The 18,945-nt window shown below is 43.5% G+C and overlaps 1 non-coding gene across 1 annotated transcript; it reads right to left on the reverse strand.

Annotated features, from left to right (window-relative positions):
• Positions 1-724: 724 nt before the first annotated feature.
• Positions 725-828, reverse strand: LOC123326647. Its single transcript, XR_006541222.1, has one exon. It is a non-coding gene; the product is annotated as a U6 spliceosomal RNA (small nuclear RNA).
• Positions 829-18,945: the final 18,117 nt, after the last annotated feature.

An 18,945-nucleotide genomic window follows, 5' to 3' on the forward strand; every position in this document is an offset into this window, starting at 1 on the left:
CACCTAGCAATATATCATGGCAATGTTTAATTATGGTTAAAAATATAAGATAGGGTGCCTGGGTGGCTCAGTCGTTAAGCATCTGCCTTTGGCTCAGGTCATGATCCCAGGGTCCTGGGATCGAGTCCCACATCGGGCTCCCTCCTCGAGGGGAAGCCTGCTTCTCCCTCTCCCACTCCCACTGCTTGTGTTCCTGCTCTCACTATCTCTGTCTCTGTCAAATAAATAAATAAAATCTTTAAAAAAAATATATATATATATATATAAGATAAATGATAATTTTGAGTGGAAATGATTAGTTGGAAGACAGAAGATGAGCTATGGATTACTAAGTTTTTCTTTTATTGAGGTGAAACTCACATAACATACAGTTAGTCATTTTAAAGTGTATAGTCTAGTACCATTTAGTACATTCCATCACTTTTCTCATTTCCAAACATTTTCATCACCCCAGGAAAATATCCTGCAGCTGTTAAGTCATCACTCCTCATTCGCATTCCCCCAGCCCTGACCACTAATCTTTCTTTCTATGGGTTTGCCAATTCTGGACAGTTCATATAAAAGGAATCATAAAGTATATGATTTTTTGTATCTGGCTACTCACACTTAGCATAATGTTTTTGAGGATCATCCGAATTACATCTATCATAATTCATTCCTTTTAATGACTGAATAATATTCCATTGTATATATAAGCCATATTTTTATTTTTTACTTATTTTTTTAAAATGTGGAATGCTTCACGATTTTGCATGTCATCCTTACAAAGGGGCCATGCTAATCTCTGTATCATTCCAATTTTAGTATATGTGCTGTAGAAATGAGCACTAAACCACATTTTTAGAAGTCCATTCATTCGTTGATGAACATTTGAGCTGTTTCAGTATTTTGGCTATTATGAATAATGCTGTTTTAAACATTCATGTACAATTTTCTGTGAGGATATATGTTTTCATATTGTTTGGATGTGTATGTGGGAGGGAAATCGCTGAATCATATGGTAATTATGTGTTTACCTTCTTGAGGAACCACCAAACTACTTTCCATAGCAGCTGCACAATTTTACAGCAATATATGAAAGCTCTGATTTATTCACATACTGGCCAGTGCTTGTTATTTTTCATTGCAATAATAATAATAATAGCACATAAAAATATTCAAAATGTCCAGTACCAGTTTTCAATGAAAACTTACAAAGTATACAAAGAAACAAGAACATATGAGGGGCGCCTGGGTGGCTCAGTTGGTTAAGCGACTGCCTTCGGCTCAGGTCATGATCCTGGAGTCCCGGGATCGAGTCCCGCATCGGGCTCCCTGCTAGGCAGGGAGTCTGCTTCTCCCTCTGACCCTCCTCCCTCTCATGCTCTCTGTCTCTCATTCTCTCTCTCAAATAAATAAATAAAATCTTTAAAAAAAAAAAGAACATATGATACACCCAGAGAGGAAAAAATGAAATTGGCAGTAAACATCTCTGAGGAAACCAAGGCACTGGATTTACTACACAAAGACTTTAATTGTCTTACATGTGCTCAGGAAGCTGAAGGAAACCATGAACAAGGAACTAAGGGCATTCAGAAGAATGATGTGTGAACAGTAGGGAATATCAATACAGGGACAGAAATTATAAAAGGAACCATATGAAATTCTGGATCTGAAAATAAAGTAGCTCAAATTAAAAATTTTCTAGAGAAGTCCAGCAGCAGATTTGTTCAGATCCTTCTGAAAGTCAGCATACTTAACTATAGGGCAATTGAAATTACCCAGTCAGAGGAACAGAAAGAAAAAAGAATGAAGAAAAATGAACACAGTCTAAAGAACTTACAAGACATTAACAAGGTACTAAAATGCACATTGTGGGCATCCCAAAAAACAGAGAGAGATAGGGAGCAGAAAATATTTGAAGAAATAATGGCCAAAAACGTCCCAGATGTGATGAAATACATGAATCTATACATCCAAGAAGTTCAGTGAACTCCAAGCAGGATAAACTGAGAGACATACAATGGAACATGTTACAAACTATCAAAAGACAGAATCTTGAAAGCAGCATGAGAGAAACAAATTGTAACATACAAGTGCTCTTCCATAAGACTAACAGCCAATTTCTCATCAGAAACCATGGATGCCAGAAGGCAGTGGGATAACATATTTAAACAATGTCAACTAAGAACTTTATATCCAGCAAAATTATCCTTCAAGAATGAAAGAGAAATTAACATTCTTAAATAAATAAAAACTAAGTGAATTCATCACTAGTAGACCTATCCTACAAGGGAATGCTAAAGGGAATTCAGGGTGAAACAAAAGGAACCTAGGATGGTAACACAAAGCCATACAAAGAAATAAAGATCTCTCGTAAACATACAAATAAGCATAAAAGCTAGTATACTTGTATTGTTGGGTTATAACTCCTCCTTTTGTTTCCTATATAACTTAGAAGCCACAAGCATAAAACAATAACTATATATCTATGTTAATGGGCACACAACATATAAAGATGTAATTAGTGCCAACAACAGCATAAAAAGGGGGACATGATGCTTGATAGGAGCAGAGTTGGTGTATGCTGTTGAAGCTAAGTCTGTTTCTATTCAATCTAGAGTCACATAAATTTAGGATTTAACTCTAATCCCCATTTTCACTAAGAAAATGACAAAAAATTATAGAAAAATAAATGAAATAAAAATCAATCAAATATAAAAGGAGGCAGTATTGGATTTAAAAACACACACACATACACACAAATAAAAAATTAAAAAACACAAAAAATAGGGACACCTGGGTGGCTCAGTTGGTTAAGCATATGACTTCAGCTCAGGTCATGATCTCAGGGTCCTAGGATGGGGCCCCATGTCGGCCTCTGTGCTCAGCAGGGAGTCTGCTTCTCCCTCTCCCTCTGCTCCTTCCCCCACTCATGCTCCCTCTCCCTCTCTCAAATAAATAAATCAAATATTTTAAAAAATAGTAACTATAGAAAATAGCAAATTGACAGAACTAAATCCTTCATTATCTGTAATCACTTTAAATGTAAATGGATTAAACTCACCAATTAAAACGCAGATATGGCAGAATGGATTTAAAAATATGATCAGGGGTGCCTGGGTGGCTCAGTTGGTTAAGCATCTGCCTTCGGCTCAGGCCATGATCTCCAGGTCCTGGGATCGAGTCCCACATCGGGCTTCCTGCTCAGCAGGGAGTCTTCTCTCTCTCTCTCCCTCTGTCCCTCCCCACTGCTTGTTCTCTCTCTCTCTCAAATAAATAAAATCTTTTAAAAAATAAATAAAAATTAAAAACATAAAAACACGATTCAACTATATGCTGCTTATAAGAGACTCAATTTAGACCCACAGACAAATAAGTTGAAAGTGCAATGATAGGAAAAGATATTCCATTCAAATAGATACTGAAAGAGCTGAAGTGGCCATACTAATACTAGACAAAGTAGACTTAAGTTAAAAATTGTTACAAGAGGGATGCCTGGGTGGCTCAGTCAGTTAAGCGCCTGCCTTCGGCTCAGGTCATGATCCCAGGGTCCTGGGATTGAGCCCCGTGTCAGGCTCCCTGACCCTAGGTAAAGGGTCAGCAGGGAGTCTGCTTCTCCCTCTCCCTCCACTCCTCCCTCCTGTTCACTCTCTCTTTCTCTCTCTCTCTCTCTCAAAAAAATAAATAAAATCTTTTTAAAAAATAGGGATGCTTGTGTGGCTCAGTCAGTTAAGCATCTGCCTTTGGCTCAGGTCATGATCCCAGGGTCCTGGGATCGAGTCCCATGTCAGCTCCTTACTCAGCAGAGAACCTGCTTCTCACTCTGCCTGCTGCTTCCCCTGCTCGTGCACCCATGCTTGCTTGCTCTATCTCAGATAAATAAATAAAATCTTTTTAAAAAAATTGTTACAAGAAAGAAAAAATGGCATTACATATTGATAAAAGGGTCAATTCATCAAGAAGATATAATAGTTATAAACACGTATGCACTAAACAGGTGGAACCCAAAAACATACATAAACATTGATAGAATTGGAAGGAAAATAGCTCTACATTAACAGCTGAAGACTTCAATATTCCACTTCAATAATGGATAGAACATCTAGACAAAAGATCAACAAGGAAACAGAATTTGAACAGCATTAAAAATCAATTAAAACAGACATATAAAGAACACTCCATTCACCAACAGCAAAATACACATTCTGAAGTGTATGTGGATCCATTAAATTTTAAATCAACAATGAATGTCTGCTCTTTTGATCAATTGGCTATTGGTAAGAAAAAAAAAAACAGAATTACTTATTTGGGTCTTTGGAGCCATGTGCGGTACTTATTTCTAATACTTCCAATGTGCTTTGAAGACTCAGCACCCAGTACAGTGTCAAGCACAAATAAGCATTTCCTTGGGTCTACAGTTTCTTGATGTGCATGAAACGCATGTAGAATGATTGTTAAGTAAAAAATTGTATTTGAACTAAAATTACAATGCTGTTTTTCCACTTGCCAACTTTCCAGGGTTGGTATACTTCTCACATCAGGGATGGGAAAAGTCAGTCTTTGACAAGTCCACTGTCTCTACTGATACCAGCATATTAAAGAGGCTCAATGTGATAATAGTAAGGAAGCTAAATTACTTTCCCACTGCTCATATTTTCCACAAGAGCAAATGCTGATTTTGATATGACTATCTGTAGTCAAAGTCTACATTATTAGAAAGTAGGTCACAGGAGGAAAGCAGATTAGAAGATTTAAAATGGACAAAATAGAAGCTCTGCTATTCTTTATTTTCTTTTTATCACCTTTGCAGTCAACCCTGTTTATTAGTTTCCAATAAACTGTGAAATATATTTTAGATACTTCATATCTGAATCATTTACCCAAATAATAAACTAACATTACAAAAAAATCCACCATTTTGATGATTTATTCCTTTTTATAGTTGAGAGTTTATCTTGTTAAGCATTCCAATCCACAAATACTGAGTACCAATAGCCCTTGTCTTTGAGAAGGAAGTCAGTGGGAAGGATAGTCAAAAGAATCCATATTGATAATACACAATGATAATGTGCTGATAAATGTTTATACTGCATCTTCTGGGAGAAGGGAGATGTAGGAAAACTTTTCCTGGAAAAGATGAGGCCTGACTTGAATCTTGAAAAGAAATGGAGTTTTAGACCATCAGAACAGGAGGATAAAAGCCTTCTAGGTAAAGGGTTAGCATGTACAAAGATGGGGGGAGGCATGCTGCTTATCTATAACCACACACAGGCACACACATACACACACTATCATCATGGTGTCAATTCTCTAGATTTTTTAGTTCACCTGCATCTCAAGAAAACTTTAATTTTTTTCCTTTTCATGTGTGTAGAAAAGCTTTACCACCTTTTGTTGGTTATACCTCAAATGAGCATCTTCTCCAGAATTCCTGGTACTGAAGGACAAAGCACTAACTAGGCTTGACTCTGGAATGCTGGATCAGGGATGCCCACCTCAGGACCACTGTCAGGCTGGGCAAGAGAGGCATCAAATTGGACATGCCCAGCAGCATTCCATTATCAAGTAGAAAATGGTTTATATGAGTTCTTCAAGGATACTAGTGTTCCTTTCATTAATATATTTCTCCATACTTTGGTAAAAAGAATGTCTCAGTGCCCTCTTAGCAGAACCAAGTGAGAAAATGCATGAGGAATCTCACTCCATTCCATTATTATCATAAATCTATTCCATCAGAAGCCTAGAGATTCCTTCCTCTACATTAAATCAAGGAAGTTATGGCTCTCAAATTCATTTAATGTGGCCACCAATTACTCCAGCTATTAATCAACCAACAAAGCAAAGTGTAGGAGTCACAATCAACTGCTCATGCTAACAGTGAATCCTAAATATTTGCTAAGTACATCTATATCAGTAAATTCATCTCGATCCAACACTGTTCTCCTCCTTTTATAATGTCAATAAAATCACTTTCAAACATTTTACTCAGGATTCTTCTGATAACAACTACAAAAAAATCTTTGTATATGCCTCTTTACCCAGTTCAGACTTTGTATTCATCTCCCATGGTGTGCAGGTAATGGGTCTGGAGGCAGCAAAAGTTGGTGGGGTGGGCCTTGAGAATAGCATTCTCTTGCAAGCTAATTGCTTCAGTGAGAACATTACAAAGCCTTCAACAAAGGAGGCTGCCTTCAGGTGGGGGAGAGCACTGGATTCTAACGAAGAGAGAGGTGCAGTGAAACTGGAAGTTAGGGTTCTCATATTCATCAGAATCCTCTCAAAGATCCACATTCCAATTCTTAGCGCTCCACTCTTCCCCAATCCTACCTTTTGGTAAACTGCCTGGAGAGGCTGTGGTGTCAACTTGTGTTGTTCTCCAACAACTTGAAAGATAAGATTTGGGTCAAACACAAACAGGTGGGATCCTTTACAGCTTGGGGTCCAGCCCACTTGCTTTTGACTATAAGTCAGAACAGCTTATGAAAGTATAATCAACTTGGTGTCCTTAGGACTCTGTGCACAGGAAATCCCTGCCTATAGAGCCCCTTTACCCATTAGCACTTGCAAGGCTCTGTCTCCCCAGGGTACCCTCAGGGTTCCTTTCAACAACCCCTAGCTTTTGTTACTCTGAGAGAGTTTCTTGATCTGAGCTCTCCTTTCTGGGTCCTTCACCTCATTTATGTCCTCATTACTATTTTCTGTCTCTACTGTACCTGAGAGTCATCTGAGGCAACCCTGAAGTTCCCTCACCCTTGAGGAGGATCCTCATGAGGCTTCTCTTAGAGGTGTGTAATGAGCTTCTCTCAGAAGCTCAGAGAAATTACCTTTTTAATGTTGTCAATTGATGTTTTATTTGATTTGGTTTGTTTGATTTCAAAAGCCAGAATAAAGGTCTGACCTTTTTAGGAAGTGAGATAGTAAACAAATTAGAAATAGGGGGAGAATTATGCTTCCTTTTAAAAGGAATTACAGAGCCAGGGGCGCCTGGGTGGCTCAGTCTGTAAGCGACTGCCTTCGGCTTGGCTCGTGATCTCAGGGTCCTGGGTTCAAACCCTGCATCAGGCTCCTGCTCTGCGGGAAGCCTGCTTCTCCCTCTCCTCCCCCTGCTTGTGTTCCCTCTCTCTCTGTGTCTCGATCTGTCAAATAAATAAATAAAATCTTTTCAAAAAAAAAAAAAGGAATTACAGAGCCATTCAGAGAAAAGAGGGAGGAGACAGGTTCCAAAATTGTCCAGTGTTTCAGTAAAACAGCAGTGATGGCTTAGACGGGAGGAGCTAAGCACCATGTGGGACATTCATAGCTTAGAGATGTAGAGCAAGTTGTTCACACCTGCATCACAAATGACAGCAAAACTAAGCTGGAACATGTGATGTGATGTTCTTAAAAAAGCATAGAGCAGACTCAAGGTTAAGAGAAGAAGCAAATTTAGAGAAGTAGAGTGCAGTCACTCTTGCTCCTTGTAGCCTAACTTCGATGGGTTTGTTTTGCTTATGAATAGAAAGTTAGAACATGCTGTTATCTAAAGAAGCTTTTTATCAGTGAGGTATTGAGTGCTCATCTTTCTTGGGCCACCCCAAGCAGCAGCTCAGAGAGCAGCACCCTTTCTAGTTCCCCAGAGGGATTAGGCAGCTCAGTAGTTGTCATGCCTGCAAACTTCACAGCCTTTGCTAATAATGGCTCCCTTCTGAGCACCCACCATCTGCCACACCAGGCCAACCCCAGGGCTTGAGGCATCCTGACCCTGCTGAGGTTGAGCAGGCCGTGCTCTGCCTTCTTGTTTCAGCTCATACTGTAAATGTGTTCTTTCCATGGTCCATTCAGTGCCACATTTCTTGTTGTTGTTACTGAATTTTTGTGCCTTTTCTTGGTGTTTCCAGTGTTTAAAAAATCTCCAAGTATACTGCTGAAGTCTATGTTAGTGTTCCTATGTGCAAGAAGGTGGTACCTTAGGGAGAAAATGTATGTGTTAGATGGGCTTCATTCAGGATGAGTTAGAGCACTGTTGGCTGTGCGTTCAATGTTAATGAATTACCAATAGTGTCTTTAAACAAAAACACCCATAAAACAAAGTTTTGTATTGACTGGTTGCTGAAAATGGTGTGACCACGGCTTGCAGGAACCTAATGCTGTATTTCCTGAGGAGCAGTGGTTCATATTCACTAATTCAGTACTGACAGCAGCTTTATAGCACATAAGTACCATGAATTACAAGAATCAATTGTTTCTGTCTCCATTTCACTCCACAGAGAAGCAAAATGATGCCTTACCCCTTTGGCAGGAGAGAAAACAGCAAGCCAGCGTCCAACTGCAGGGCAAGCTGGAGTTAACAGAAGCACAGAGCCTCGGACTGGTTTCACCTCATTTTCACATCTAGTCTTTCCTCCAGTGATTTCCTTCCGCATAGGCCTTCCAAAGTTCAGTCTCATGAGCAGTTTTAACCAGATTCATGTGCCTTAACAGAAAAATAGCAAAACAGTTGGAATTGCTGGCCTCCTAGTGGTATTCTTAAGGTTTTCTTAGAAGAGGGATACAAATATTTTTAGGAGAAGAAGGTCATCATTTAAAAATTGGTTTAGAGACTCTTAATCATAGGAAACAAACTGAGGGTTGCTGGAGGGGAGGTGGGTGGGGGATGGGATAACTGGTTGAAGGACATGAAGGAGGACACGTGATGGAATGAGCACTGGGTATTATATGCAACTGATGAATCACCAAACTCTACCCCTGAAACTAATAATACACTATATGTTAATTAATTTAATTTAAATAAAAAATTAAAATTAAAAAATTAAAAATTAAAATTGGCTCATACTTGGGGGCGCCTGGGTGGCTCAGTCAGTTAAGCGTCTACCTTCAGCTCAGGTCATGATCTCGGGGTCCTGGGATCAAACCCCACATCAGACTCCCTGCTCAGCAGGGAGTCTGCTCCTCCCTCTGCCCACCACCCCCCCAACCCTGCTCATGCTTTCTCTCTCTCAAATAAATAAAATCTTTTAAAAAATTGGTTTAGGGGCACCTGGGTGGCTCAGTCGTTGAGCGCCTGCCTTCGGCTCAGGTCATGATCCCAGGGTCCTGGGATCGAGCCCCGCGTCGGGCTCCCTGCTCCGCGGGAGGCCTGCTTCTCCCTCTCCCACTCCCCCTGCTTGTGTTCCCTCTCTCGCTCTGTCTCTCTCTGTCAAATAAATAAATAAAATCTTTAAAAAAATAAATAAATAAAAAATAAAAATAAAAAACAAATAAAAAATTGGTTTATATTCAATATATGTCTGATTCCCAAAATAAAAAACACACATTTGTCATATAGTGTAGAGAAAGTAAAAAGAATTAATATCTAATTCTCAAAATTCAATCTCAGAGATACTGTCTCATTTTACAGATGAGGACAGCGCACCTCTGGTACAGATGGTACCTAAATCCACAGCAGCGACAGCACGCACAGATGGGCCATCTGCCTCCATGCTCATGGTCTTCCCGTTCTTCCACACGAATCACCCTTCATCGCTGGCCTTCAGCACCACGGCAGACTGTAGATAGGACTCCTGACGGACAATGCAAACGGGAGGGAACTGAAGGAGCAGTTAACCACCCAAAACCCCAGTGTCGACAAGTTCACACTAAACTCTTCTCAATCTCATTTTTTGTCATCTTCTTCCTCCATATCTAATTTTTCCTCATTTTCTGGGTTTTGTACAAGTTCACAGCCACCACTAAATGACATTAGGACTTTGTCACCAAACCCTTTCTCCTTCTTCTTCCTCCTCCAAGATTCTCTCTTCTCTTCCTGCCTACATCATGATGCAGCCTTTCAAAATTACCCACTCTGATTTCAATAGCTTTAACTTCCTGGACACTCCACCTCCCTGTTCTGCCTTTTTCACCACTTTCCTTTTCCTTCTATAAAGTGCTGGCTCTAAGCAGCTGAAATGGGGGTGATTTCTGTCCATTTACATATGACACACCTTGAGTTTGTTTTAAAAAACACAAGAAAACTGATTTCTGAATTATTTAGGGGGAAGTTTATGATTTCATTTAAAAATAAAATATAGGTGAGTTTCACTTTGAGAATTCAGACTCTGAACCTCAGCTCAGTGTGTGGTTTCCACATGACACATTCCCAGATGCATCCGCGTCCACCTCTGCTCTGCAGCACACACATCGGATGGAGAGGACAATGAACTTCAGGAACCTTGGAAATTAGTCATTTACAAAAATGCAAAGTATACATTTTGTATAGAAAACTGTATAATACCTAATTCAGAATTTGTCCTTTATTATAATTGCCATGTTCTAATAAATTTTACTCCTTTTCCTATAAAAGCAGAATGCTCACCATACTTCAAACAGGCACCAAGCTTAAAACTTAGCCTTTTTTTTAAAAGATTTTTTATTTATTTGACAGAGACAGCGAGAGAGGGAACACAAGCAGGGGGAGTGGGAGAGGGAGAAGCAGGCTCCCCTCTGAGCAGGGAGCCCGACGCAGGGCTCCATCCCAGGACCCCGGGATCATGACCTGAGCCAAAGGCAGACGTTTAACTGACTGAGCCACCCAGGCACCCCAAAACTTAGCCTTTAAGATAAAAACAATTTCCCCATATCTGTCTCCAACATTACATATTTCACACACAAGCTTGTTTGCACAATTTATTTATTTATTTATTTAGAGAGCATGAGCAGGGGAGGAGAAAAGGGAGAGGGACGAGCAGACTCTGCACTAAGTGTGGAGCCTGGCATGGGGCTGGATCTCACAACCCTGGACTCGTGACCTGAGCCGAAATCAAGAGTCGAGTGCTTAACTGACTGAGCCACCCAGGAGCCCCTACAAGGCAATATAATTGTATACGGAAGTCTGTTCATTTCTTTTTCATTTCCGTGATTTTATCCTAGTCTTCTCTTTGGGCTTTACTGTCCTTTATCTGACTCCAAATTACAAAATCAGAAGTGAAAATCTATTCTGGCCTTGTCCTGGTACACGGCTAATGGTCAAAATAACAAGTATGAACAGATACTGTCCACCCCTTGTAAGGTTTGGGTTTGTAGCACGATTCTTAGCCACTCGGGAACACAGGTGCGCACCCACTGGCAGCTCATGCTGGGTGAGGAGCAGGCCATCCCTTGAGGGTGTGGCTGGGAGGAGCAGATGACAGTTAAGAATCATTGCCAGCCCTGTTTGATGTCATATGATAAGGTCGCTGAAAGGACAAACTGTACCAGATCAAAATCATGTACTATAGAAAAGACCTGGGGCTTTCTTTCTCTCTACCACGAAGCAAACAATAACCATGCATACAGTGTCAACTTAAAAAATGTGAGCGCTTTGCTCTGTTGTGAGAGCTGATTTTGTCCTGGACATTAACTCTGTCCACTCAGAAGATGCAGAGCAGTTCTACAAGGGTGGAGTGGGAAGAAGCTCGATATGGAGTGGGTAGGAGGACGCACCTCCCTGCCTCTTGTCAGACATTGTCTTCTCGCTGCACTTGGCACACTTGGGACACCCACACTCCATTTATTTGTCCCATCCCCCCAACTCCACCCTGTATCCCGTGAGTCAAAATAAGGCTGAGTCTCCTGGAGGTGCCTACTATCACAGACCTGTCCTGTTTCCAGGGGAAATGTGGAGAGAGCCAGGCCTTTCTATCTAGCAGCAGAGGGTGGCAGAGCACACGCAATGCTCAGCCAGGGAAGAATGCCGTGGCCTCCATGCTAACGAGGATCTTTGCACGTTCACCCAACATACTCTATCTCCTCTGATGACATAAACTCGAGGGCAGGGAAGAGGGTGGAGGAGATCTACCTTGTTCCTTGGGGTGTAAGGAGCAGCATACGTCCTGTGAAGAACAGAGGACTTTGACATAAGCCCAAGAGGATCCCACATCCACCTCTAGGATTGCTTTTGCTGTCTGTAACCCTCATTTCCCTGGCAGGTGGACTCTACTCCAGGCCTTGCTCTGAGTTTTCACTGGGCCAGGGAGGTTGGACGGAGATCGGGGTGGGGAGTGCCCCCATGGCCTAGGCTTCACCACGGGCAAAAGTGTATCTCTGCGAAAGCCATCATTCCAATGCTAAAAGCCACTTACAGGTGAGCCACTAAAAGGAATCCTTGATGTACATTAACCAGAAATAAGGAAAAAAATGCAATCCATGCCACGTGCAACCAAGCAAGTATGTAAGGCCGAGAAACCACTGCATCAGGAAAACCTCACCTCATGAACAAAAGAGAAAATCTGGGTCATCAAGAAAAATTGCTGAAAATCTATGAAAAGCCAAATGTTCCAGTTTTTTCTAAGAGACCTATTCCAAATATAGATTGGAACATCTCAAAAGTAATGGTTTGTGTCAAAAGACATGCATTTTGGGGCACCTGGCTGGCTCAGTCAGTAGAGCACGCAACACTTATGATCTCAGGGTTGTGAGTTCAAGCCCCGTGCTGGACACAGAGCCTACTTAAAAAACAGAAAAGACGTGCATTTTATTTTTTGAGACAACAAACAATAAAATGACACATGCCCAAGTATGACCGATTCAGCCGTACGGACATTCCTATTACAAAGTTTTCATCGGTGAAGACCGGTCCAGGGTCCCACAATCACTAGGTATACAGGGCTAAATCTAAGCTGCAGTTGTGGAACGCCCATCAGAAAGGAGGTGGGCAGCCATGGGTAGGAAGCACTAGAGGCCCACGTCTGATCCCCGGAGGGAAAGGGCAGTAAATGCCTTCCCTGTGCATGGAGCCGACCTGATGCCAAGTGAGTCCAGGACTGACGGGACAAAATGGCGCGCGGCTCCCAGGGAACAGAAGTCATGTTGCACTGACTGCGTTACTGGAAGACAGCCGTCATGGCACCCTGGTGGGTACAGTGGGTCTGCTGATACCCTCCCCAGCATTCAGACACAAAACTTACAAACATGCTCATTCATCCCCGCCTAATGATTTTAATGAACGAATTTTCATTCAGAAATCCCAGAACTCAATCCTTACATAATTCTCCTATTCTAAGAATATTCTAAGCAACTCTCCAAATTTGGGGACTACTTAAAAATAAAGAACACTGTCTATCCAAAATCTCCGCATACTTCTTTGCCAACATATATCATCCTCTAGTGTTGGGAGGATTACATAAGCTCCCGTTTTCACTTCCAACCCACCTTGAAGGAAAGACGGGTAGGAGCAACGTGCTTCCTGCGGAGAGCAGCAACTGAAATGTGATCCTGCATCTCCTCACCTGACCAGACGGGGGCTGGGGGCGGGGCAAACCTCAGACTAGATGCTGCCCGCACAGCAAAAGGCGGGCAGGTGTGGACAACATGCAGATCACTAGCACGACCAAAGGAGACACATCCCGAGAAAACATCAGCCCATAAGTAATAGTGTGTAACACAAATGTCTGGTTTCCACCTGCCTCTGGCCTGCTTCCCCAGATGCCAGATATCAAAACCACAAACCCTCACTTGCATGATATATTTCCAGAGGTTTCAGACCAAACTTCTTACTTTTTCACTTAAATTGACGACTTAGGCGGTGCCTGGGTGGCTCAGTCAGTTAAGCATCTGACTCTTGGTTTCAGCTCAGGTCGTGATCTCAGGATCGTGAGATCGAGCCCCATGTCGGGCTCTGTGCTCATTGTGGAGTCTGCTTGAGATTCTCTCTCTCCCTCTGCCCCTCCCCCCACTTGCATGCGCTCTAAAATAAATCTTTAAAAATTTTTAAAATAAATTTAAGACTTAAGAAGTTCACAGTATCATAATACAAAGTTTTAGTCTTGTGACATTTTACCATCTTCAGAACTATCCTTTTGAAGTATTTAAAGTTATATATTTGGGGGCGCCTGGGTGGCTCAGTTGGTTAAGCGTCTGCCTTCAGCTCAGGTCATGATCCCAGGGTCCTGGGATTGAGCCCCGCATCGGGCTCCCTGCTCGGCGGGGAGCCTGCTTCTCCCTCTCCCACTCCCCTTGCTTGTGTTCCCTCTCTCGCTGTGTCTCTCTCTGTCAAATAAATAAAATCTTAAAAAAAAAAAATTTAATAAGGGCCCCTGGGTGGTTCAGTCAGTTAAGTGTCTGCCTCCGGCTTGGGTCATGATCCCAGGGTCCTGGGATCGAGCCCCACACTGGGCTCCCTGCTCAGCGGGAAGCCTGCTTCTCCCTCTCCCACTCCCCCTGCTTGTGCTCTCTCTCTCACGGTCTCTTTCTCTCTGTCAAATAAATAAAATCTTTAAAAAAAATAAAGTTATATATTCGACCCCACAATAGTGGGGTTGGCTCACTGTAATGCCAATGGAGAACATTACACATTTGTGGTAAGAAATTCACATACTCCACTCTCCAGAACCCGCGCAGTGTTAGCTGTCGCCCCCCACAGATGTCCGGAGCCACAGAAGCAATTTGCTCAGGGTTAGCTGCCTTGCCAGCCAATTTCTGACTGAACACAAAACAGGAGTCCTTTAAGAGGAAAACATAATTTCAAAGCATGGAATTTCTTTTGAGGTTTTGACAGTTTTTCTATGAGCCCAAAATCAGGAAAAAATGTTTATTCCAGGTTACCTAATATACCACCACATTTCTTGATACTCCTGATAATTTTTTAAAAAATTCATCTGTTCATTTACACAGCAGTATTTTGCTCACTTCTAATTAGAAAACCAAGAGAAGCAGAAACTTTTCTGATCACACACATATTTTTGGAGGACGCACTTGGAACTCCCCACTACCCTCCAGCTGTAATTCCATGTTGTTTTTATGAAACTATCCATTTTCTTTTATTGATTGAACTACACCCAAGCAAAAACTAAAACAGTGTTCTCGTTACATTTTTCTTAAGTCAGACCAAACTGCTACAGGGTGAAGAGTCGACGCACAAAGCAGTCAATGAAAATTACAGGGAGCCACTCTACCTGTGATTCAAGTTCTTGAGAACAAGTAATGGGCAGGATTCAGTGACTGGCCCTTCATCCACCTTTAGAAAGAAAAAGAGAAGGAGACAGACCCAGGATCATGGCACACCTGACCCAGGCTTCTGAGGATGGAGATGCTTCACCAGAATGCCTTTGTGTGTGTGGCCTCCCTGCCTCACAGATTTCTCATTCCATCGACATTCTGCTTCACAACTTGAGAGCAGAGTATTTCTCATTTAAGAAAAACATGCCATTTGATAGAAAAAGCTCTCACGGGAATTTTCTGTACTGGGTCCATCAGCCCAAAGGACACAAGCAAGTCCATACTAGGCCCCCATAGAATTCAGCCCTGGCTGGATATTAGCTCTTACTAATACTAGTTTTAGATTTGACTCTTAGTTTTTTTATTATTATTTTATTTTTTTAGAGAAAGAGACTGTGCAAGTGGTGGGGGGGGCAGAGAAAGAGGGAGAAAGAATCCCAAGCAGACTCCACACCCAGCACAGAGCCCTACACGGGGCTGGATCCCAGGACCCTGAGATCAGGACCTGGGCCTCTTCAGGGCAGATGCCCACGTGCCATTTGTGACTCCAGCAGACTGGCAAGCTGCCTCCCATAAGGACAACCCACATGCATCCCACTCACCACCTCAGTGTGGGGGAACACATCACCAAAAAAGGTGCTTTCATACATTTTATTTTTTATTTAAAATCAATTAATATACAGTGTATTATTATTTTCAGGGGTAGAGTTCAGTGATTCATCACTTACAACACCCAGTGCTCGTTCCATCACGTGCCCTCCTTACTGCCCATCCCCCCATCCCCTCCCCTCCGGCAACCCTCAGCTTGTTTCCTAGAGGTAAGAGGTTTGTCTTATGGTTTGTCTCCCTCTCTGATTTCGTCTTATTTTATTTTTCCCTCCCTTCCCCTATGTTCATCTGTTTTGATTCTTAAATTCCACCTATGAGTGAAATCATATATTTGTCTTTCTCTGACCTGCACACATTTTCATTGTTACCTGTCCAACAGGAAAAAAATCATTCCGTTCCCTTTTCTTTAACTATGTCACCTCCTAAAGCATTTGCTAGTTAGACCAGGTCCACCCTGGCACCCGAGAGGCCCTTGAGCTACCTGTCCTAAGCAGGCATCACCCGGGGCTGCCAAGGGGGCTCGTTCCAGCCAGCATGGGCAGGTCCAAGGGTAGGGCCACCCCCACAGGCTCCAGGGAGCCTCTGACCAGGACAAGGGCACGGGGAGGCAGAAAGTCGGTCCACGAAGACAGTGACCACTTTGGAACTGGGGGAAGGGTCAGGTTGGTGCAAAGGAGGACACATCCACCTGTGGTTTCCATGGTGACCACAGAGTACAAACATGGACTCCTCAACTTCAGCATCCCCGCAACCACACTAAGGATGGGATTGTCGTGTCCTGGCTGATGATCATGGGAAGTGATAACATGGTGGATTTTTTTGAATGGCATGTTCTGATAGGAGGAAAACATTTTAAATATTTGAGTTTTAGTTAAATGAATACGTATTTAATTTAAAAACAACAATGCCCAAGACCATCCCTCAAATGGAACTCTTTTACATGATAAAAACAATACTTGACTGAAAAATTCAGACAATCTATGAGGCCATACAGTAGAACTCGACTCCTCTCTTCCCCACTCCGGTCCACAATCTCATCCTGCAGAAACATCCCCCTCAGGGCTTCTCGCATCTCCCTTCAGACTTTCATGTCTCAAAGGGAAACAGCTCGCACTCCAGGAGCTTATCTGAGCCAGCCCCTCCCCTTCGGCTGTCCTGTCACCCCCGCCCCCACTCACAGATGAGCAGTCTGTCACCCAGCTCTCACTGGTCAGTAGGAGCTGACCAACTCTCCACCAGAGGCCGACATATCTCACTCTGCAGCAGAAGGAAACATACAAGCCATGTGTTTGCATTATAGGAAATCTAGGTTTCTCATTCCCAGATCCTAGGGTATACAACAGCAAAATGGATTTCAAATAAACAATAAAAGAGAAGTAAAAAGAAACTATCTCCCATCATAAGGGGATTATGTAAAAAAATAGTCTTTAAAATGTTGACTTTCAGAACTTTGGCCAGAGCAAAAGCCACACAGATCTTGTTGGTTTCCATAGTTACCAAGCTCCAAGGTGCCACTGCAAGAGAGGGGCTGCCTGATGCAGTGGGTCCCACCTCTGGCCGCAGGGTCCTGGGTGGTCCCCTCGTGGTCCTCACCCCTCCACTCTGGCCCTGGCTGCCCTTCCCACCCAGCATCTGCCGCTCTGACTGGTGCGGCTGCATAGTGCAGAGCTCCAGGCCCATCCTTCCACCTGCCAAACACCCTTCCCACACTCCAAAATCTGCAGACTTCAGGACTCAGGGCTGGCAGCCTTGTCAGAGGGGGCTGGGCTGACCCTTCCTGCATTTCTGTGGCCCTCGTGTGCACAGGGTCATGACTGACCCCCGACTGGGCTTCCGGGGGCAGAAGCACACCTTCATCTTGCAGCCAGTCCTTCCTGTCCAGCCCCACAGGGGAGCGCCCACCATTGCCCAGTGTTTAGTGCTCATACTTCTCCACCTTCTCCAGGTTCCAAGTAGTGGAGGATCATCATAGAAAACAGAAACACAGGGACGTCTGGGTGGCTCAGTCGGTTAAGCTGCTGCCTTCCGCTCGGGTCGTGATCCCAGGGTCCTGGGATCGAGTCCCACATCAGGCTCCTTGCTCAGCAGGGAGCCTGCTTCTCCCTCTGCCTCTGCTTTCCACTCCCCCTGCTTGTGCTCTCTCTCTGACAAATAAATGAATAAAATATTAAAAAAAAAAAAAAAAGAAAAGAAAAGAAAACAGAAACACAAAAGAAGGGACACCTGGGTGTCTCAGTCGGCAAAGTGTTTGCCTTCGGCTCAGGTCGTGATCCTGGAGTCCTGGGATCGAGCCCCACATCGGGCTCCCTGCTCAGTGAGGAGCCTGCTTCTCTCTCTCCCTCTGCTCCCCCTGCTTGTGTGCTCTCTGACAAATAAATAAATAAAATATTTTTTTAAAAAAAGAACTCAGCCTTCCTCCTAACGCTGCCGAATCTGGTTTGTATGCAGTTTGTGTGCAAGCGTTCTGCACACGACCAGAGCCTTCTCTCGCTCTTAACTCCCTGCATGAGCACAGGGTTCGGTGCTGCCTACACCTTCATGCACCAACCCTTAGGATTCCAGCTCAGGGCCTTACGTGGCCTTGCTTCTCCCAAGTCATGCTCATAACGTTCATCCCAGGTCCCTGTCTCTGCCAGCCGTTGTCTGAACTTCGGCTAATTCTTGGTCGCTGCAGACATTTGTGCATTCATTAAGCTAACCCACGAGCCTGCTCCCCTGCTCTCCTGGCATAAGGGGCACAAGAACCCTTCTGCCTTTTGTCTCATGGGCCCTCACCATGTTTGCTGCATTTTACAATCCAATTCTATAATTGAAGAGATTCAGACGCACCCACACTACAGAAGGCACGAACTCGGCAGCCTTGGCCACGCAGGGGCCAACGGCTCAGTGTCCTTCAGAGCTGACGGAGGCCCTGGGTCAAGGACAAGCTGAACGAGAGGAACTGAGCACATTCAACGTTCACAAGCCTGCAGAGCTCAAGGTTTGGGAACACGAAGGACTGCAAACAAACATGGCCTTTTCCAAGTCACGGAGGACAGCTGGCCAGGTCACCTGCAGCTGGGCCTCTAAAATGTCCAGGTACAAGAACGAAGCTCACACATGGTCGTCAGGTACTGCGGTGATTTGGGATGGGACCAGGGAGGGGTAGGACGAGGCCGGGTGGGCCAGGGTAACCCAATAATCAATCACAGAGTCCTCCGAAAACACAGCCACGGGGGCACCTGGGGGGCTCAGTCAGGTAAGGGTCCAACTCTTGACTTTGGCTCAGGTCATGACCCCAGGGTTGTGAGATGGAGCTCCACACTGGGCATGGAGTCTGCTTGAGATTCTCTCCCCACCTCTCTCCCTCACTCATACAACAATCAGGCATAAAGCAGAAACATTGTGAGCACACATGCCCATGGTTCTCTGCGAGCAAACAGACTC

The sequence above is a fragment of the Neomonachus schauinslandi genome, chromosome 14 (genome assembly GCF_002201575.2).
Source record: "Neomonachus schauinslandi chromosome 14, ASM220157v2, whole genome shotgun sequence".
Taxonomy (NCBI): domain Eukaryota; kingdom Metazoa; phylum Chordata; class Mammalia; order Carnivora; family Phocidae; genus Neomonachus; species Neomonachus schauinslandi.